This window comes from Ochotona princeps, chromosome 8, assembly GCF_030435755.1.
Source record: "Ochotona princeps isolate mOchPri1 chromosome 8, mOchPri1.hap1, whole genome shotgun sequence".
Classification (NCBI taxonomy): Eukaryota; Metazoa; Chordata; class Mammalia; order Lagomorpha; family Ochotonidae; genus Ochotona; species Ochotona princeps.
In genome coordinates, this window is record NC_080839.1 from 14929747 (window position 1) to 14952104 (window position 22358).

At 44.9% G+C, this 22358-nt stretch overlaps 1 gene segment (V, D, J or C); it reads right to left on the reverse strand.

The window, feature by feature from the left end:
- The window catches only part of LOC131481056 (immunoglobulin kappa variable 1D-13-like), a 119957-nt gene that overhangs the window by 42090 nt on the left and 55509 nt on the right, over positions 1 to 22358 (reverse strand).

Below are 22358 nucleotides of genomic sequence, written 5' to 3' on the forward strand. Positions count from 1 at the left end.
TGATGTGTGCTGATGAATGCTTAAGCTGCCTTCCCTATCATGGTGTGTGCTTAACTTCCAGGAAAATATATTCACTGGTCATGATGGCAAGTTCCTTCACTGTTGGGTCTTTGTTTTCTCATTTGAGAGAGGGAAAAGTCTAACTTGTAAAATTGTGAAAATTAAGAAAAGTAATCCAGTTGAATTAAGGCTAAGCATCTGGCCTCGTACATACTAAGGGATCGAGGATTAGTCAGTCATTTAAAAAAAGCAGTAGCTCAATTTGTCTGTTGCCTGTTATATTCCTTGAATATGTGCTTCAGTCAGAATCTGTAATACCAAATGGCTGATCCTTCAGTTAGCTTCCATGTGTTCTAGACCTGTGTCCAGAACAGCTACCACTAAAACATGGAGCTAAGGAGCTTTGAGAATGAGACTACTCCATCCTGAGATGTGCTGGAAGTCTAAAAGTCCAACATTAGGAGATGTAGTACCACGAATATGTTTATATTATATTTTCTATTTTAATTGCATATTGGGATGGTAATATACTTTGGATATAGTGAGTTAAATTGTTTTGAGACTAATTCCACAGATTATTTTTTACCTTTTTATAAGGCTTTATTTACTTATTTGTAAAACCGAATTACAAAGCAATGTGAGCAAGAAGGGGGTAGAGAGAGAGAAAGGAGTGTTCCCATCCACTGGTTTGCTTCCCAGATAGTCGCAATGGCTGGGGTTAGGCCAAGCTAAAGCCAGGACCAGGATCTTCTTCCTTGTCTCCCATGTGAATGAAAAGAGCTCAAGCACTTAGGAAATCTTCTGCTTCCCCAGGAGTGTTACCAGAGAGCTGGATTGGAAGAGCTAGAACTCATGGAACAGCCTGGATTCAAATGGGTGTCCACAGGGAATGCCAATGTTGCAGGCAATGGCTTAACATGCTGTGCCACAATGCTGGCCCTATTTTTTTTTTTTTTTACTTTTTCAAAAAACACACTAAGGTTCCACTTAACCCAATGAAAACAACAATCAACAGCTGCTGGCAAGGATGTGCGGGAAAAGGTATCCTAGTCCACTGCTGGTGGATTGTAGAATGGTGCAGCCACTATGGGTGCCAGTATGGGAAGTGCTCAGGCAACTTAAAAGTCATCTACCATATGACCCAACAATCCCATGATTGGAGTATATCCAAAATAAGCAATAAATGCACATGAGAATGGCAATATAAGTTGACTTTCTAAATAAGCTCTTTATTTCATCCCATTGACATACTTGTCTATTCTTATGCCAGGAGACACTGTCTGATTACTGGAGGCTCAGAAGCTTGATTTTACACATGTTAAGTCTGAAATGCCTGTCAGACAAGCCAAGAGACGTGTCAGGTGCACAGTTCAGTGCCAGAGACCTGAATGTGGTGTCCATCATCACACAGATATGAGTAAATCCCTGAGACTAGGAGAGAGTACTTAGCATGTAAGGACAGAGAACTCCAAGAACTGAACTGGACGCTACTCTGTTATTAGGAACTAGGCAAAACGAGGACAAAGCAAAGATTGAAGGGGATTCACCAATAGAGAAGAAGGAAAGTGAGAAGATCACCTCTTGGTCTTTTGGCTAAGATCAAGTGCAGGAAAGTGAGAAGAATGATTTAGTCTTGTACAACAAGAGAAGAAATATTACAGAGAGAAGAGTGACCAACGGGGTTGATTGCTAAGACTGGTCAACGAAGGGCCCAGCGCGGTAGCCTAGTGGCTAAAGTCCTTGCCTTGCACATGCCAGGATCCCATATAGGAACTGGTTTCTGTCCCAGTGGCCCCATTTCCCATTCAGCTCCCTGCTTGTGGCCTGGGAAAGCAGTCGAGGATAGCCCAAAGCCTTGGGACCCTGCACCCATGTGGGAAACCAAGAAGAAGCTTCGGGCTCCTGGCTTTGGATTGGCATAGCTATGGCTGTGGCAGCCACTTGGGGAGTGAATCATAGGACAGAGACTCTTCCTCTCTGTCTCTCCTCCTCTCTGTATATCTGAGTTTCCAATTAAAAAAAAAATTAAAAAAAAAAAAGACTGGTCAACTAAAATAGAGAATGAAAATAGGCCACTGCATTTACCAATGCAGGTAGTCACTAGCAAACTACAAGAGCAAAAGTCTAATCAGGTAGGTTCAAACAAGAGTGGAGGCAAATACCAAACATAGAGTCCAACATGTTATTGTCCAGTCAAGTTCAACGGCTTCTTAGGTATACCCTCTCTGGTCTGAAGACAGAGCCAGCAGAGTATCATCCCGATCAATTATAAGCTCCAACAAACCATCAGCAAAAATTTACATCATTATGGAATTAATTGACATAGTAATGAGAAACCAATATGGTAAAAGTAAATGCGAGTTCTTAACCACCTTCTGTGACCACCTCATTGACATTTCAATTTTAGTTTATACACAACATATAACAAACCTATGTTTGGTATATGCTTGCAATGGGGGAATCTCAACTGAACTTGAACTGTGGTTATGCAACAAGGTGGAGGAATCCACCATGGGGGGAGGGTTTGGGGAGGGGTGGGGAGAATCCAAGTACCTATGAAACTGTGTTACATAATACAATGTAATTAATGAATTAAAAATAACAATAAATTTTAAAAAATTTTTAAAAACAAAAAATAAATAAAAAAAAAGAGTGGAGGCAAAAACTTGGAGACTGTTCCTCGACAATTCTTTCAAAAAAGGAGTAGAACAGAGGAAAGAAAGGAGACCAGAAAGAGAAGCAGAGTCTACAGGGAGTATACATAAATTTGGGAGAAAGGGCAACCTTTCTGAATGCTGATGAAATGATCCGGCAGAGTGGGAGACACAAGAAAACTGCTGGAGTGACAGGCAGGGAGTGGGAGAGTCACAAATGGAGGTGGAGCTGGGAGAACAATGAATCCACAGTCACAGAAGAGAAAGGAGTGTTCAGGTCAGCTGCACAGAGATCCACAGATGTGCTCAGAATGGCTCATGGCTCCCAGCAAATGCTCACAGCACAAAGTCTTTAACTATATCGCAAATTAGGAATATGCCATCCCCAAAATAAATAAATAAATAAATAAATAAATAAATAAATAGTTCAAAAATATGTGTTGCTGAAATTCAGGAAGACCTTGTACACTGAGGTAGGCACATGAAGGCTGTGGGCAGGATGAAGCTGAGAGAAGAGAGGACCGGGAGACAAAGTGGCTCATGAGCGAGACTCTCCCAATCACCCACCAGGTCCTCTTCCCTCGGCTCAGCTTCCCAACCACTTCTGTGTGTGTGTGTGTGTGTGTGTGTGTGTGTGTGAGTGTGTGGTCTGTTTTCCCTCTCTGTAACTCTTTCAAATAAAAATAAATCTTTTTTTAAAGAATGTATATTTCTTGAGAAAGATTCTTACAGACTCTTATAGAAGAAACTCTTTATTCTTATTCAATACCACTTTCTCATTAGTTTCAGAAGAGTTTACTAAGGTTTAATTATGGTTATCATATATGAATGTTATAAAAACACAGAAACTACCATGTGCACAACTTTGAGAAATACAAAATATTCAGGTTTGAATCCCGGTTACTCCATGTCCAATTGGATTCCTGTTAATGTACACCTTGGAAAGCAGCAGGTGATGACTCAGATACTTTAGCTCCTGAGCCCATGTAGGCAATCTGGATTAAGTTCTGACCTTCTAGCTTCACTCTGGCCCAGGCCTGGCTATTGTGGACAACTGAGGAGTGAAACAGTGGATAGAAGGTCTGTTTCTCTCTCTCTCTCCCTCCCTCCCTCTTTCTTTCTTCCCCTTGCAAATAACTAACAAGTAATTTTTTTTAAAACAATAACATGTTAGTTTCTCAACAATTACTCTTCATGGGTGTCAGTTTTAGGACCACTGCATCAATGAATCAAACAGCTGAGAAAGTTTAGAAATAAAGCATTTTAGTTAGCAGAAAAAAAATGACTCAAAATCAGAGACTACATGATCTGATCTGGTCCCTTAGTGACATGTCTGAGGCTAAATCCAGTATTCTTTCAACCTGTTGGGTTTCTACCAGTTGCAGTAAGGAGCTAATTATGGGCATCTCCAAGGAGGAATCATTCAACTTCTGTAAAAAATGGAGAATCAAACAAGCCCATGGCAATCAAAAGGAATGCTGGGATCATTTAGAAAAGCAACACTTTTAACAAAAGGTCCCGCTTGATACCCCAACATCTTCAACCATCACATCACAGTTTCAGACCCCAAACAAGCCTCCAACACCCCACCCTAGAGTAGTTACTACTGAGTTTCATGGTGACTGGCCCAAGGAGATTAAAAAAAATTCTGCTACCTTAGTGGGGAGAGTCCCAGGGACCAAGATAGCAACTGTCATAGCAACGGTCACACTGCTTTGGTCAAGGGGAAAGCCCTTTGGGGAACTGAAAACAGAATCTTGGGCCCATCTGCTGCTTTCGCTCCCATCCTCCTCCAGAAGGCTGGGTGGAGCACTCCACGCCCTTTTAGAAGTTTCCATGGCCTCATGCACCTGAAGACCCACCACACCTGGTCAAGGCTGTGCCCAGTACTGGGATGGAATAGCAGCCCCACTGCCTTTGGTATCACTCCACCTAAGCCCACTGCCCCATCTCCAGTCCTCAGATTCTCCCTCTGGAAAACACCAGCCTGGAATAGTCAGTGACCTTGAAGAAAACTGACATGGCAACAAGACCACACAGACTGCATGTGGCAGGAAGTTGTGAGCAAGAAGGTGTTTCCAAAAGCCCAGAAAAGTCAGGAAAATACTTGAGAACAGAAAGAAAGGCTTTATGTGGAACAGTTAGGTCATCTCAGGGATGGGAGGCTGGGAAGGGTTGAAATGAGCGATATATTAATATTTCAGAAAATATTTTAGTAAGCCTCCCAGAGCCCCCTGATAGAAGCATTTTCTTCTACCATAGCTCCTTTTCATCCATACGTATTATCAGCCCCATAGCTATTTACCCTCATCTTCACCCAAGCCATAGGATTATCTGTAGGTCTTTTATAAAACATACCTAAATACTATAGAAAATGTGCTTCTATGTTGAACATACAGATACCTGACTCCATTCATTCTTGGACAATTGTTAGCATCACCACATGCCTGGCTCTATGTTTTGTCCTGCAGACAACATGGCTGACAAGACTGCTCTGGGGTGAGAATAAGTAACTAGAAATTGTAACAAAGAACAATGGATGGATGTCTATTTGTAAGCTAGGAAACACACAAAGAGACCCCTAATGCAAGTTGGAGGGAAGGGAAAATACATGGCCTCACCTGTCTACTCACACATTAGCTATCTGACACCGAAGGTGACCTCACAGCCCTCTAAGAAATATGGGTTAGCAGGCTCCCACATGGAAATCCACCACTTAGAAACTTACATTCTTTTTTAAAGATTTATTTATTTTGTTTGGAAAATCAGATATATAGAGGAGAGAAGAGACAGAGAGGAAGATCTTCCATCCGTTGATTCATTCCCCTTGCGTCCACAATAGCTGGAGCTGAGCCAATCCAAAGCCAGAAGCCTGGAGCCTCTTCCAGGTCTCCCACATGGGTACAGGGTCCCAAGGCTTTGGGCTGTCCTCAACTGCTTTCCTAGGCCACAATCAAGAAGCTGGATGGGAAGTGAGGCCACTGGGATTAAAACTAATGACCATATAGGATCCCAGTGTGTCCAAGGAGAGGATTTTAGCCACTAGGCTACTGTGCTGGGCCCAGAAACTTACCTCCTTTTTATCTTCAGATCTGTCTACAACAAAGCATTAACAATAATACCTCTATCTCACCATTACTGTGAGCAATACATGAACTACTGTGCATAATTCAAGTAGTACAGAGCATGGCTCACAGTATGTGCTGATTCTGTGATCTTTTCAAATTCTTAATCATCAACAGGTTCTTGAGCCTGGGCCTGGACCCAGGAGATATTTCCCCTATAGTAATTGCACAAAGAACCCTTCTTTGGTTTTTTAAAAAATTGCTTCTTCCAGCATGCAATGATATAATACAGACTATTCTATTCATAATTACCTGATTTCACATGTATGGATAAGAAAAAAATCTCTCCAACTGAAATATGAAGAAACTGAGGCACTATTTGTTGGTTACTGTATTTTATCCACAGACAGAAGGATCTACCCTCTACCCCCATCCTGCTCTCTAGACACAATGGAACTCACAAAATGTTATAGAGTTAAGGTGGAAGATGCATTTTTTCAAAAGAGCAGTATTTCAAGTGATTCAACCACACAGCTTTCTTCCCAGTTGATAGGACAGCTGTATTTCTATGGGGAAGGAGACTCCAGAATCCAAGTGATCACAAATTCATCTCAAGCTTTGTGGGCATGTAAGGGATTTGGAATGCACTGAAGGTTTCAATTGACTAAAACTTGTGTGTGTGGGGATGGTGGTGGGACGGCATTCACTGTACAAAATACAGGGAAAAAATTAAAATCACAGTTAAAGCTGAGCAAGAAAACTAATAAACAACCTGGGAAATCAAAACACACTCACCCTAGCTTCTTATGACTCTGGACCGCCATGTCCTCCTGGGTTCCTTCAGCCTATAAACATTTGTGAGCACCTGGTCCGTGTTCCAGAGTCTAGAAGATGGATGAGGGAAGGGATGCAAGGAAAGGGAGGACATGGCAATCCCTGTTCTCCTGGGCCCTAGCCCTTTGAGAGTCTCACCAAAAAGGGGGCCAAGCTCTGTGGCCTAGTGGTTGAAGTCCTCACCTTGAATGCACCAGGATCCCACATGGGTGATGTTTGTAATCCCGGCAGCTCCACTTCCCATCCAGCTCCCTGCTCCTAGCCTGGGAAAGCAATTGAGGATGACCCAAAGTCTTGTGACCCTGCACCCATGTGGGAAACCTAGAAAAGCCCCTGGCTCCTGGCTTTGGATTGGTTCAGCTCTGGCCGTTGCGGTCACTTGGGGAGTGAATCATCAGACAGATGATCTTCCTCTCTGTCTCTCCTCCTCTCTACATATATGACTTTCCAATAAAAATAAATAAATCTTTTTAAAAAAATGTCACCAAAGAGGAAGCCCAATCTGTTCCCTGGATCCAACAAAAACAGAAGGACCTCCAACCTGTTCATATTCACTACACTACAGACTCAAGACCCACAAATCAGCTCCCAATTTATATTTTCACTTGTCATCCACCAAAGGTAATTATCTAAACATGACAAAATTTTGCACTGAGGAACACTGATGCAAGCAAGTAATAGGCTGCAGTCCTCTATGTTCTTTTAAATTTTTAAAATTATCTTACTCCCTTTTTAATATTTGTTTATATTTGAAGGGCAGATTTACAAAGAGAAGGAGAGACAGAAACTGATTCACTCCCAAAGTGCCCACCATGGCCAGAGTTGAGCTGATCTGAAGTCAGGAGCCAGGAGCTTCTTCCAGGTCTCCCGTGCAGGTGCAGGATCCCAAGATTTGGGGCCATCCTCCACTGCTTTCCCAGGCCAAAAACAGGGAGCTGGATGGGAAGCGGAACAGCCAGGACACAAACTGGTACACATATGGGATCTCAGAGCTTGAAGGTGGAAGAGTAGCCAACTGAGCCAAAGCACCAGGCCCTCTCTTACATTTTTAAGGAAACATTCTATTGGTGTACATGTATGCCACAATTCATTTACAAAACTAGGCATAATTTGACTTCATCACATGGATAATGAAAGTAAATGTCAGTTAAAAGAGGTGAAATAGTAAAGAGAACATGAAGAAAAAAGATAATAGAGACAGAAGAAGGAGGACAGAGAAGAAAAGACAGAAATAGAGTGATGGACAGCAGCCTTTCTCTGCAGCGTGCCTGACTGGAGACTTCTGAGGATTGTTGAGATGTTCATTGGCTGGCCTGCTGCTCACTGACCAGAGTTCCACTGCTTGACAACACAGCATGGAAAAGTCTCCACTGACTGTTAGCCTGAGCAGCCCACCTGGAGGTGGAAAGGTACTCTCAGATTGCAACAACAGCAAAGAGAGCCACACTGGCAAAAATGACTAGAATATTCTGAGGCTCATGCTCTGTCTTCAGTCATTCCCCACACCACTCATCCTTTTAACATTGTCAGTGCTTACGGGCACAAACAGGAGCTCCACAACTAACTTTAAAAACCAATGTTCATGGGGCATGGCACAGTAGCCTAGCAGCAAAAGTCCTAACCTTCCATGTGCCGGGACCCCACATGAGTGCTGGTTCTAATCCCAGCGGCTCCACTTCCCATCCAGCTCCCTGCATATGGCCTGGGAAAGAATGTCGAAGACGGCCCAAAGCCTTGGGACGCTGCACCTGTGTGGGAGACCTGGAAGAATTTCCTGGCACCTGGCTTTCGATCAGCCGTTGCAGCCACTTGGGGAGTGAATCAGCAGATGGAGGGTCTTCCTCTCTGTCTCTCCTCCTCTCTGTGTATCTGACTTTCCAATAAAGATAAATAAATCTTTTTAAAAAAAATACAAAATAAACCTGGTTACCAATATAAACAATTCAAGAGCATTCTTTAAAAAAAAAATAGCCAATGTTCATGTAACACAGTTACCTATGGATACATAGGTGGAAAATGACAGAACACGATGCTCATGGTCCCTGAGCCGGCACACACGCACACACACACACACACACACACAGAGCTTCTGTTTGTTCTCATCCCTGCTGCTGGATCTACTCAACCTGTTTAGTTTCTAATAATGTTATTAATCAGAAGCATAGTTAGGTATTAATTATATAAGAAAAAGAATGTTGGGCAGCTGAGCCCTGATGGCAGGAGAGCCTGGCAAAGCCCAGGCCACCCCGGCCATGGACCATTCGGACCCCTGTAGCCCAGGTGCCAATGGAGCCAGCTAAAGCTCTTGGGCACCGCGGCAGCATGCTCTGTGGGGTTGGGAGACTGGGCTTGCCTGGGGCCTGGGGGGTGGCATGGGGAAGAGGCCGTACAGGGATGTGAGGGCTCACGTCCAGGTGAGGAATGACTTCTGATGGACTTGCATCGACAAGGCCACTGTACTTGCAGGTAAGTGCGGGGACTGACCAAACGGTTTGAAGGAAGGAATAGGAGGAACTATAAGGGTCAGACAGAAACCAGAGCTGGGCTACTTAACATTGACCACTGTTGAATATCACTCACTGGCACATTAAAGCCAGGGCTGGGAGCCCACCTATCAGGGCTAGATCACAGTACCCACCAGTGAGAGTCAGATCAGAGAACAGGTAATGTTAGGCTGGGGGCAGATTAAGTGCAGGGGTATGTGGGCTCATCCCTGTGGAACTGCAATTTCTGTTGGTTTACTGAAGAGCTGGGGATGGTGATAAACTGAGCTAGGCATGATCACGGAATCCTCCAACACTCATGGGTACTGAGGTTGGGTACAGGCTAGGCTGATTCGGGATGCAGCACCCACAGGTGCACCCAAGAATAGGGCGTGTGGGCCCACCATGGTAAACTAGTGGCTAAAGTCCTCGCCTTGCACATGCCAGGATCCCATGGGAGCACCGGTTCTAATCCTGACGGCCCTGCTTCCCATCCAGCTCCCTGATTGTGGCCTGGTGAAGCAGTCAAGGATGCCCAAAGCCTTGGGACCCTGCACCCACATGGCAGACCCAGAAGAAGCTTTGGGCTCCTGGTTTCAGATTGGCTCAGCTCTGTCCGTTGTAGCTGCTTGGAGAGTGAATGAATGGATGGAAGATCTTCCTCTCTGTCTCTCTTCTTCTCTGTGTATCTGACTTTCTAATAAAACTAAAATTAATCTTAACCAAAAAAAAAAAAAAAAAAGAATGGGGTATGGGGAAGGTCGGGCTGCAACATCCACCAGCTCGTACAAAGGCCAGGCTGGAGGGGTCAGACTGCTGGGTAAGGACCTAGTATCCACTGGCACAACCCGCACCATGTGAAATTTGAGTCTGGGAATGGGCCTGGTGGGGGAACTTGGGAAACTCCCCTGGTGCGGGCCATAGCTCCTGCTAGTGAGCATGTGACTCAGGCCTGGGTGTTAGTGAGCCTTGGTAAGGTAGCTCCACCCGTTGGCAAGTGTGTGGGTTAGTTTTGGAGTGGGAGCAGACTAGGCAGAGCCAGGCCAGCCTTAGCTCATTAGCAAGTGCAGGAGCCAGGCTTAAGTGTAGGTCATGATGGGCTAGGCTAACACACCAACCAGTTTGCAAGAGGCAGGGATGGGAGCAGACTGAGTAGGGTCAGGCTGAAGCACCCACCAGTGAGAGTTGGGACTGGGGACAGGTCAGGTCAGGCCAGGCTGAAGCATCCAATGGCAAGGCTAAGATGGGGGATGAGCTATGCCAAGCTAGTCGTGGCTCACACAAGATCTGTGGCTGGGAACAAGCCTGGTTGGGGAACTAAAGGGACACCAGGCTGGGTTGTAGTTCCCACTGGTGAGCTTGAGGGCCAGAATAGCAACAGCACTCTGGGCTGGATATGACTGCAGTGCCCCTCGGCACAGGTGTGGACTGGGTCTGGGGTGCACCAGATTGGGCTAGACTGCAGTACTAACTGGTGCTCGTGAAAGCCAGGGTGAGTGTAGAATGGACTGGGCTAGGTCTTGGCTCTCACTGAATCACACAAGAGTGGTATCAAGGCATGAACCAGGTGTGGTTGGGCTGTAGCACCCAACAGTAAGAACTGCAATGGGTGTGGGCCAGTTGGGCAAGGCCACTGTTCCTGCCAGCACAGAACATAAACTAAGTCAGGGAGGGCCAAGGATCCACCAGTGTCTGTGAGATCTGCCACAGGGAGAAGACCTGGTAGAGGAGCTTGGGGAACTCCTTTGCCAGGACATAATCCATGAAAGTGAGCTCAAGAAACAAGGCTGGGAGCAGCCCAAACCAGGCCAGGTTACAGTACCCGCTGCCATATGTGTGGGTCAGGTATGGAGCCAGACCAGGCTGAGTGAGTTCATAACACCCACTGGCAGATCCAAGAACCACAGTGTGGTGCAGGACAGGTAGGGTCAGGCCACAACACCAGCCAGTTCACATTTAGGGTCAGGACTGGGGTCTGGCTGGAGCAGGTTAGGTGGCAGCACCTACCAGTGCAAGCTGGAACTGGAGGCAGACCAAGCCAGGCCAGATTATGGCACCTACTGGCATATGCTGAGGTGAAAGGGGCTATGCCAGACTGGGCCACAGAACCCACCAGCATACACAAAACCCGGAGTGAGGGTGGCATGAACCCAGTAGGAGAGCTATGGGGACTCCCCTACTGGGCCATTACTCCTGCTGGTGAGCATGAGAGCTGGGACTTGGGTCAGACCAGGACAGAAAGGGATACAACTCCTGTTGGCTTGCATATGAACTGGGTTAGGCAGACGGCCAAGCTGGGCTGACTGTATCCACTGGTACAGGCATGACCCAGAGTAAGCACAGGCTGGTTGGGCTTTGCCACAGGATCAGCTGGCAAGTGCTGGGACTAGGGACAAGTCGTGTCAAGCTAGAATGTAGAACCACCTGGAGAGTGCAAGATCCATGACTGGGAGTGGGCCCGTAGGGAAACTGTGGGCATTTCTGTGATGGCTGCAGCTGCCACTGGTGAGCATGGACTCAGAACTCCAACCATGGGGAGAATGGCAGGACCTGTCATCTGACTGTGGAGTACATGTGTCAGAACTGGGCCTTCTCAGTTACTGAAAATGGTGCAGTGGAGAGCATACCCAGATGCACATGGAGAATTGGGCAGTCCATTGGAGCCTGTGGAGGACATCTGGTACTACAACAGAGAACAAATTGGTTAGCTAACCCAGCAAAGCTTGACAGTAAATTTTCGGGTGAATGGAGACTCTAAGGTGGATTATGCCAGCCAATGGACCTTGGAAGGATTTCCTCATCATTGAATCTGTGAGATCAACAGCATTTCAGCAGTACTGAAACCACCTGAACGGAACCCTCAGAACATATTCCACATCGGGGACCCTGGGATGACATCAGGTGGCTGTTCCCCATCCCTGGGTACTGAGGTGGTTGGGAGTCTGGGTGTGGTTTTTCCTCTATCTCTCCCCTTCTCCAATATACAGGAAAAATAAAAAGAAAATGTGAAAATAATGACCTTACCCACTTTCCCTTAATCCTCGAGCCCTGCCACCTTAATCAACTATATAAACATTATCATAAATAAAACTTTTACAAAAAGAAAAGAAAAGAAAAAGAATGTACCTCTTTCAAGAACTATATTCAGTAATATATGAACAGGTTCCTAAAACTTCACTGTTCAATAGATAAAACTTATAGGCGGTCACAAATCTCAGCGTCACTCATGTTGTAGGATTTATGACATTCCCCAAAATAATGAGGTTTGGTAACTGTAACACAAAGTTGATAGTCTTCTAAATTTGAGGAGCTATTTATCTAAAGACATGTCTAAAAATCAATAACAGACTGTTTTTTCAGTAGGCCTAAGGATTTCCCATGTTCTGGGGCCAGCAAGATGGTTGAATTGGCCAAGCATCTGCCTACAGTGCTGGGCATCAGTACCTGTCCTGGCTGCTCCACTTTCGATCCAGCCCCCTGCTTATGGTACTTGGATCTTCACATATTTTCAAGCTTTTTTTAATTGTAAAGTCAGATTTACAGAGAGAAGCAGAGGCTGAGAATGATCCTCCATCTACTAGTTCACTTCCCAAATAGCTGCAATGGCCAAAGCTGAGCCAATCCAAAGCCAGGAGCCAGGAACTTCTTCCAGGTTGCCCATAAGGTGCAAGTCCCAAGGCTTTGAACGATCTTCCATCCTCTGCTGCTTTCCTAAGCCACAAGCAGGTAGCTGGATGGTAAGTGGAACAGACATGAACCTGCATGTACATGGGATGCTACACCTACCAGCCCCTGAGATAATTTGAACTGAGATAGTTTGACCAGAGGCAAATGCTTATTGAGTTTCCCTAACATAGAATTACTTCTTTTTCACAGCTGGGAAGGAATTGGTGTGTGTGTATCTTTAGATTAATTTATCAGACAACTTAATGAGGCTGACATTGCGGCAACACCAGCCAATTCATATCCCAGCTGCTCCATTTCCAATTCTGCTCCCTGAAAAAAAAAAATATTCCTGCAGCAGAAGGTAGCCCAAGCCCTTGTGTTCCTGCCACCCATATGGGAAACCTGGATGAAGCTCTTGGCTTCTGGTTGCGAGCTGGCCCAATCCCAGCCATTGTAGCCATTTGGGGAGTGAACCAAAATTGCAAGGTTGCAATTCTCCTTAACTCCATTTTTCAAATAAGTAAATACATCTTTTTTTCAAATCTTTTGGCAAAATGTCTACAACATCAGCCCAAAATCATATATTAGATCTATTAAAATTCAAGAATTTGTTTAAAATATTAATAACTTTTTACTCTTGACTTATGACTCCTTCACACATATAAAAGCCTAAAGCAAAGACAAAATCATGGTGAAGCAATAAAGCAAGTGACGAGGATTTGACAAGAATCCCCAAGAATGTGGGGTACAGGGATTAAACAACTTAGGGATATAAGGGGCCTGTGTGTAGAAAAAACACAGGAGTCATGTCTGGGATCATCTCAGATGAAATTTCTTGGAGGGAGCCCCCAACTAAGCTGCTGGACTCAGAACTCCAACCATGGGGAGAATGGCAGGACCTGTCATCTGACTGTGGAGTACATGTGTCAGAACTGGGCCTTCTCAGTTACTGAAAATGGTGCAGTGGGCAGCAACCCAGATGCATATGGAGAATCTGCCAAAAAAAATCTTTGCCAAAAAAAATTTTTTTAAATACAAACCAGGAAAAACTATAATAGTACAAACAGCACTAATGCTCTGAGAAGATCCAGGTAAAAGTAAGAGTGATTGAGGCTAGATTATAATCAGTCAAAAAGTTGGATGAAACAGCAAAAGGTGAATTCCATGAGGTCTAAAACAGCACCCAGCAAAAGCAGAATACCTTCTTCATACTGACAACTGAGGCTGGAAGCAATCGACTGGCAGCACTATCAGTAGCTGAACTTGAACAAAGACTACAGGTCAGGTCTTGAGGCTCTTCTGTCTGGTTCTACCTCCTCTAGTCTACATTGTCAAGCAAACCCAGGTGAAAGACCTTGAGAAGCGGGCACACAGACTGAGACAGTGCTCAGCTTCCCTGAGTTTGTAGGGAAGAACAGGGAACGACATGAGCCATCCTGTTCCAGCTAACGCAAAGGGAATGGTTGAATCAGCAGATTCACTGGCACACATACTCTAGTACTACTTGGTCTGGTTGTGCTAAATCAGATTGTTCTGGAGTCGTGCTTCTACAGAGTTGAACTGATGTGGCTTGAATCAAATTGAAAGCTGGAAGATTCTGCATCTCATGAGATTATTTCCACTTCACAAGAACTCACCTATTTGAGCCATGGAAGGGCCACCCCTAGGAAGGCATTACCACCTACTTAGCAAGCCAATGAGTAGTGCTAATGTTTCCTCTGAGATTCAAAACATATTTTAAGGAAGTTCATAGAGTTCTTTTTCTTCTTCTTCTTATTTTTGATAGGCACATAATAGTTGTACATGTCAAGGATCAGATCACCTCAAACATGCATCATTTCTTTGTGCTGAGAACTTAAAACAAATTTTAAAGATTTACCTCTTTTTTATTGGAAAGTCAGATATACAGAGAGGAGGAGAGACAGAGAGGAAGATCTTTCATCCGATGTTTCACTCCCCAAGTGAGTGCAATGGCCAGAGCTACTGCAACCCACAGAAATGTTTATTGTAAATAAGTATCTGTCTGTGAGAGTAAAATGTAAAGCCTCTGTGGAATAACCCACTCAGGTAGTGCTACTTGTTGAGCTGACTGATTCTAGAGAAAGCCAGGCATTTTCTAAAGCAGTGTGGGACAAGCCCTGAAATCAAACATCAGAGTTCCCAGAGCCTGTCCCTTCCTTTAAGGATCTGAGGTCAGGTTGTAGGGAATTTGAGAAGCAAGACCCAGAAAAATGTAAATGACAGAAAGAAAATTCTATTACCTACTAGATCTGTGGCACTTCCTTCTCTTAAGAAAAAAAAGGGGGGGTGGGGAGGGGACCACAGTGCTTAATAAACTGCCCTACCAGAATGTCTGGTTCCAGTTTTGGCTGCTTCCTGCTGATATGCACCCTAGCAGGCCAGAGATGGACAAGTATGTGGGTCTCTGCTATTCACATGAGACCTGAATTGAGTTATGTGCCTCTTTTTTCAGCCCAACCCGGCCCTGGCTGTTGCAAGGATTTGGAGAGTAAACCAGTGGATGGATGGGTCTCTCTCTTTCTATTTTCCTCTCAAATAAAATGAGAAATATATCAAGATGTTGAAAGCATAAATTATGATGAATACCAGAGATAAAAGTTTGCCCCCCATGCCTGGCGCGATGGCTGAGTGGCTAAATCCTTGCCTTGGAAGCAGCATCATATGGGTGCCAATTCGTGTATGCCGGCTGCTCCACTTCCCATCCAGCTCCCTGTTTGTGGCCTGGGAAAATAGTGGAGGATCACCCAAAGCCTTGGGACCCTGTACCTGCCTGGGAAAACTGAAAGAAGCTCCTGGCTCCTTACTTTGGATCCTCTCACCTTCAGCCATTTGCAGCCATTTGGGGAGTTAATCAGTGGATGGAAGATCTGTCTCTGCATCTCCTACTCTCTGTACATTTGCATTCCAATTTAAAAAATAATAATAAATTGCCCCTGGAACTGGTATATTATTCAACCCAAGTCATTATTCCACATAAAATCATTTAGAATATCTAACTTATTTCAATTATTAGAAGTTAAGGTCTAGGGCCCTGCACAGTGGCCAAGCAGCTAAAGTCCTAACCTTGTATGTGCCAGGATCCCATATGGGCACTGGTTCTAATCCCAGCAGCCCCGCTTCCCATCCAGCTCCCTGCTTGTGACCTAGAAAGGCAGTAGAGGATGGCCCAAAGCCTTGGGACCCTGCACCCATGTGGCAGACCTGGAAGAGGCTCCTGGTTCCTGACTTCAGATTGGTTCAGCTCTGGCCTTTGCGGCCACTTGCGGAGTGAATGAACGCATGGAAGATCTTCTTCTTTGTCTCTCCTTCTCTCTGTATATCTGCCTTTCCAATAAAGTAGATAAATCTTTTTTCAAAAAAATTAGAAATTTCAAGAAGGATATTTACTATTTAAGCCAAAAAGGAAGAATTATTGTCATGGAAATAACTTTCCATGATACTAAATTAAATCATCTATGGTTTTCTGTGACTTTCAGCACACATAGGATTTGCTCAAGCCTGTGAGTGGCACTCCCAGCACGACAGAGGGCTGCTGGGACAGAGTAAATGTCAGCTCAAGTAGGAATATGATGTGCTCTAACCATTGAGAATAGTCTTTATGCTTAGATACTCCTGCTAGAACAACATTACCAGAAGACTTGAGTGAAATAGAGATGGCAGATTACAAAATCAAGCTCTAATCAGAACTAAGAGCACAGACTATCCAAGCTAGGAGAGACCCTGAGGTTGTCAAGAATAAGTCTTATATTTTTTATCAATGAAGAAACTCGGAAAAAAAATCAATTGATAAATGAACGTCACACAGAAGTCAGGAGCAAGCCATGATGAAGACAGAAACCATTTCCTTAACCTGAACAACAGGTGAGGAAACTAGGGGATTTCCATAGTGCCACATCACACGGAACAAAGACTCTATTTTAAGAGTCCACCCCTGCACCTGCTCTGGCCAGATGGGCTTGGCAAAAGAAGAAACGAAAACATACTTTTCTCACTATAGGGCTGGTACGAGTGTCTAAGTCACAGGTCTCTCGCGCAACACCGTAAGAACTGGGTGAAGCTGACGCCTCCAACCCATGGGGGTGGGGAGCCTTCCTCCCAAGATTTCCACTGAGTTACTCCACTTGTTCCCATAACACAGAGTGGAAACAGAAGGTCACATCAGAAGAGGGAACTGTTTTTAAATGCAGTCCTACTGTGTGCTGCTTCAGCAGGAGTGGGAAGCAAAAAAGGACCATCTGTTAGAGGCAATGGTGGGTTAGGATCCCATGCCTCCTACCTAGCAGCCCCCCCCCAAAAAAAGGGAAGTGATCAGACATTGGAATCAGTTGTCAAAGAAGGCAGAAAAGCATCTTAATTCTAATTACTCCAAGATATTAATAAAACTGTGATGGGAAAAGGATGGGCCTTTGAGTCAGGAAGACCTAACCTTGAGTCCAGCTCACCTGTGTGGCTTGACCTTGAACCAATTATCACTTCATGCATAATTCCTCATCCATCATTTCTGCAGATAACATAGTAACTCTTTGATGGCTCTTGTAAGAACAGGGGCAACGTGACAGCATCTAAGGAAGGGCCTAGGCAAAGGTAACCTCCACCAACCTAGGTATGAACGGTGCATTCCACTTTGCAACCTCCACACAGGAAGCTTCACCCCTCTGTCCCTCGTTCACAGAACACAGGCAACCAATCTCCTTGAGCTCCCACCTGTGACATCCAGGCCCCTGCCCCAGAATCTGTCACTCAAACTTACGGGATTTTGCAATTATTTCATTTTTAAATCACTATCACTAGATTTTAAATCTGTTCCATGCAGTTATCAAACTAAACCAGGGTGGGTGTTTACCTTGGTGGTTAAGACGTGAAGCACGGTGCCCGCATCCCACACAGAGTACCTGTGTTTTTATCCTGACTCTGCTTCCTGCTAGTGCAGACCCAGGGAGACAACAGTGATGATTCAGGTAACTGAGTTACTGACAGGCATATGGGAGATATGGATTACACTCCCAGCCCACAGCTTTGACCCCTGGCCTTTGCAAGCATTTGGGAGCAAACTATCAGATATCAGTACTCTCCCTTCACCTTGTCACATCTGTGTGCGCATGTGTGTGTGTGTTTGTGTGAGTGTGCGAGCGTGCACGTGTTTGTGTGTGTTGGCACTTCCCAAATAAGATTAATTTCTAAAAACCTTCAAGGGCCCAGCGCGGTTGCCTAGTGGCTAAAGTCTTCACCTTGCAAGCACCAAGATCCCATAAGGGCTGCACTGGGCCCTAGACCTTAACTTTTAATAACTGAAATAAGTTAGATATTCTAAAGGATTTTATGTTGAATAATGACTTGGATTGAATAATGTATCAGTTCCAGGAGCAATTTATTATTATTAATCTGAGCAGCCCCGCTTCCCATCCAGCTCCCTGCTTGTGGCCTGGGAAAGAAGCTGAGGACGGCCCAAAGCCTTGGGACCCTGCACCTGCGTGGGAGGCCCAGAAGAGGCTCTGGGCTCCTGACTTCAGATCGGCACAGCTCCAGCCATTGCGGCCGCTTGGGGAATGACTCAATGGACAGAAGATCTTCCTCTCTGTCTCTCCTCCTCTATATATATCTGACTTTCCAATAAAAAATAAGATAAATCTTTTTAAAATGAAACTGAAATGCTTTTAAAATCCAAACTCTTTAGCAAAGGTGAAATAAAAATATTGATTGCAGTGCAAAAGAAATGGATGAAAATTGTTAAGGAAGCTCAGGAAATTCCATGTTAGCTTTACTTAAGGAATGAATCATTCTAGTTCCATGAAATGTATTTCAAAATCCTCGCTGAATTAGATAAAGCCAGAAGGGCTGTCCTTTCCTCAGCAGTTGAATTCCTCTGATCATTCATGTAGGTAGCTCACAAGTCACTGTAACACTACCCAGGGGCAAATATCATGAATTAGACTATGTTTCATAAAACAGCAAATAAATCTTATCTTCCATATTCATGCTTCTATGTATTCAGAAGTTTAAGATTCATTTATTTTTATTGGAAAGGCAGATTTACAGACAGAAGGAGAGACAGATCTTCCATCCACTGGTTCACTGCCCAAGTGGCTACAACACTCAGAGCTGACCCAATCCAAAGCCAAGAGCTTCTTCAAGGTCTCCCATGTGAGTGCAGGGCCCCAAAGGCCTTCGCTCATCCTCCACTACTTTCCCAGGCCACAGGCAGGTAGCTGGATTGCAAGTGGGACAGCAGGGACTTGAACCCACACCCACATGTGGATGCTGGTGCTTACAGGCATAGAATTAGAAAACTGAACCATTGCACTGGCCCCCCTATTCAGAAGTTTATAAACTGCAAAGGACCTCCCAGTTGTAAGATGCTGCTATAGTTCTTATTTGCCTCTGATTCCTAAGCCAGGATCTTCCTCCCTCCGTCTACTATGGCACCCTTTTGGGAAAGAGTTCAAACCAGAGGCTCAATGTGTAGCGCAAAGACAGTAGGCTGGAGGCCCTCCTCGGCCAGGCAATTCAGTGAGCTTTAGTTCCCCCATGTAGAATAAGAGAGGGTTGGATCAGGCGAGTGTAAAGGTTCTCTTCACCTCTGGAAGGTCACCACTTCCACATGGCGACAGAGGAATTTTTAAGGTTCTTTCTTTGAACATGAGTTGCTACCTGGAATGTGGAAATAATCACAGTACTATGAAAAGGGGCCTTGCAGTAATCCTCCTGGAGTAACAATGAAAGAAGAGCTGCTCTGAGAAAGACAGATGGCCAAAAAGAAACTAGAACAACAAAGACAGACTGGGCCCACCGTGCAGCTCGCCCTGCCGCTCAGGGTCAGGTCTCATGCCAGGCTGCACCCGTGCTCGGGAGCTAACCCCCTAAGACACATGCTCATCGCCACACATGCTGGGCATCCACATCCACACACAGAGGAATGAGATCAAGAGAGGATGCAGGCTACTGAGACAAGGTAAAATTAAACCTGCAAACTCCTAGGACCCCTGGTTTAAATGCCAGTGTTGGACAAATCTGCCAAGGCAGATGACCCAGTGTTTCCCTCCTCCTGTGCTGTAATTGTCACTACAGAGCATTTGAGATGCTCTCTGATCGCATGTTGGAAAGTAGTGAAGTGGCCTGAAACAGAAGTAAGTACCCAAACGTCAACACTGGCTTTGAAAACATCCATCCTGGTTTACTCTGTCCCTAGCTGACACTGACTAAGATACTCGTCCATCTACAGTAAGTCTCACTGTGGAATTGCAGACAGGATTACCTGCTTATACTCTGCGGTTGAGTACTGCTCACACGAGCAGTGTTCAGGAAAATGCTTTGCAACCTTAGCACATGAGACCTTCAGAATGCTCGTTCTGGGGAGGGGGAGCAGAATCCACTTCCAGGATGGGAACTCGGGGAGCCCCCCCAGTCCCTATTCCCTCCATGGGAGAAGAGCTGGCAAGCCCACCCTGCCACTCCCTGCTGAACATCGGCATGGCCCCGCCTAACTGGACCGGCGGGAACAGCTTCCCTCCACTCCGCACACCTGCAGTCATCGAAACAGAAAACCAGAGCTTCCAGACCACTGTTCAGGGTCTGTGACAAAAACATTCAGAACTGGATTATCAAATAAGAGCAAAAAAAAAAAAAGCAGACTTGAGGCCTGGAGCTAAATTGGTTCTTTCTGTTTCCCAGTAAGAGACTATTTGCAATATACGTCAACAACACGTGCACACAGACATGTCTACTGTACTCTCAAGCACCCTTTTCTTTTTTCTTTCTTATTTTTTTTTTTTTTGCTGAATGGGGGGGCAGAACAATGATGTGTGGAAATAAACTGCAAGATAATGACTACATGGTTAAAAATAGCCTTTGTGACCACTGAATTGGCATTTGTAAGTCAATACATCCTTTAGAAATGGAGTTTATAACAGCTATCAAAAATCGTTAAAATTTCATTCTCCTCAACTCCCTAAACTCAAGAAGTCTAAACATCAAACAACAGAAATATCCTCAGTGCCCAAGACCCAGGAGACGGCCAAGGAAACCAAGGGAAATCAACTCCATGGACTGACCTACAGTCAGTTGAGGGGTTTCTAAAGTCTGCTTTGCAACACAGAAAACTGCCAATTAATAAGGTACCTGTAAATAAATAAGCTCTGTGTAAAAATGGTATGCCATGAAGGAAGATTGGGAAAGGGGTAGATTGCTCTTACAATCAAGTACAAGGTTACGAATTTATTTCCTTTAAAATTTGTATTGTTTGGCCTAGCAGCTAAAGTCCTTGCTTTGAACATGCCAGGATCCCATAAGGACACCGGTTCTAATCCCAGCAACCCTGCTTCCCATCCATCTCCCTGCATGTGGCCTGGGAAAGCAACAGCAGATGGCCCAAAGCCTTGGGACCCTGCACCCACATGGGAGACCCAGAGGAAGCTCCTGGCTCCTGGCTTCGGATCCGTGCGGCTCCGGCCATTGTGGTCACTTGAGGATTGAATCAACAGATGGAAGATCTTCCTCTCTGTCTCTTCTCTCCTCTGTATATCTGACTTTCCAATAAAAATAAGCAAATCTTAGAGAGAGAAGAAAAAACAATAAAGCTTTGCTTCTTTTCTGATTGAGGTGGAACAGTCACTCCCTGCCTGGTCCTGAGTGGTTCATTCTGTGGCCACGGAGACCCCGCTCCAGCCCACAAAGTGCCGTCACTTAATCAAACAAGCATCAACACCTTCTAACAGGAGTGATCTGAGAGGTAAAATTTACCAGAATCATGAATTATCTCCTTCTGGCAAGTGGCATGTGAGCCCTACGAAGAAACCTGACCACTCTGGTCTGGAAACTGGAATGATTTTAGATTTAGACAATCACCTAAAGAGAATTAGCAGGGTATGTCGGGGAAGGCGCAGACCATAGAGCAGGGCACTCTCATTGCTCACACGCCTTTGTTTCATTCTGTTCTTGAGAGTTTTCAAAAAGGCCCGAATATGTTCAAGAAGAGAAAGCTCAGATGCATCCTCTGTTTTACTGCCTTGATGACAGAAATTATTCTCACTGAATTTTTGGAAAAGTAATCCATGTATCTAATAAAATAGTGAAACAGTGCAAAAAAAAGAAGTAGCCACAGGAAGTAACTCTCTCTACTGGTCCATATCCTCCATGCTGAGACATCCTTGATAACATCTTTAAGCTCTAAAGCATGTTGGGATTTTCTTAAAGGTGGACTGAAACCAGAAAGTGGTGTGTCAGGAACACCAGAACAGCAAGTGAAGGCTTAGAGGTATGAGTTGCATGAAGGTAATTCAAAAAGTCTGTGGAAAATGGAATTAAAGATATTTACATTGGTGTAAAAAAGTTGAAATACAGTTTTTTTTCACAATACACACATTTCATGAACTTTGCAAAGATGCCCTTATATCAGGTCTCCTTTCTGAGGTAAAATACTTTAATTATAACATCAAAATTGGGGCCCAGCGCAGTGGCCTAGCGGCTAAAGTCCTCGCCTTGAACACGCCAGGATCCCATGTGGGCGCCAGTTCTAATCCTGGCAGCTCCACTTCCCATCCAGCTCCCTGCTTGTGGCCTGGGAAAGCAGTCGAGGACGGCCCAAAGATTTGGGATACTGCACCCATGTGGGAGACTTGGAGGAGGTTCCTGGCTCCTGG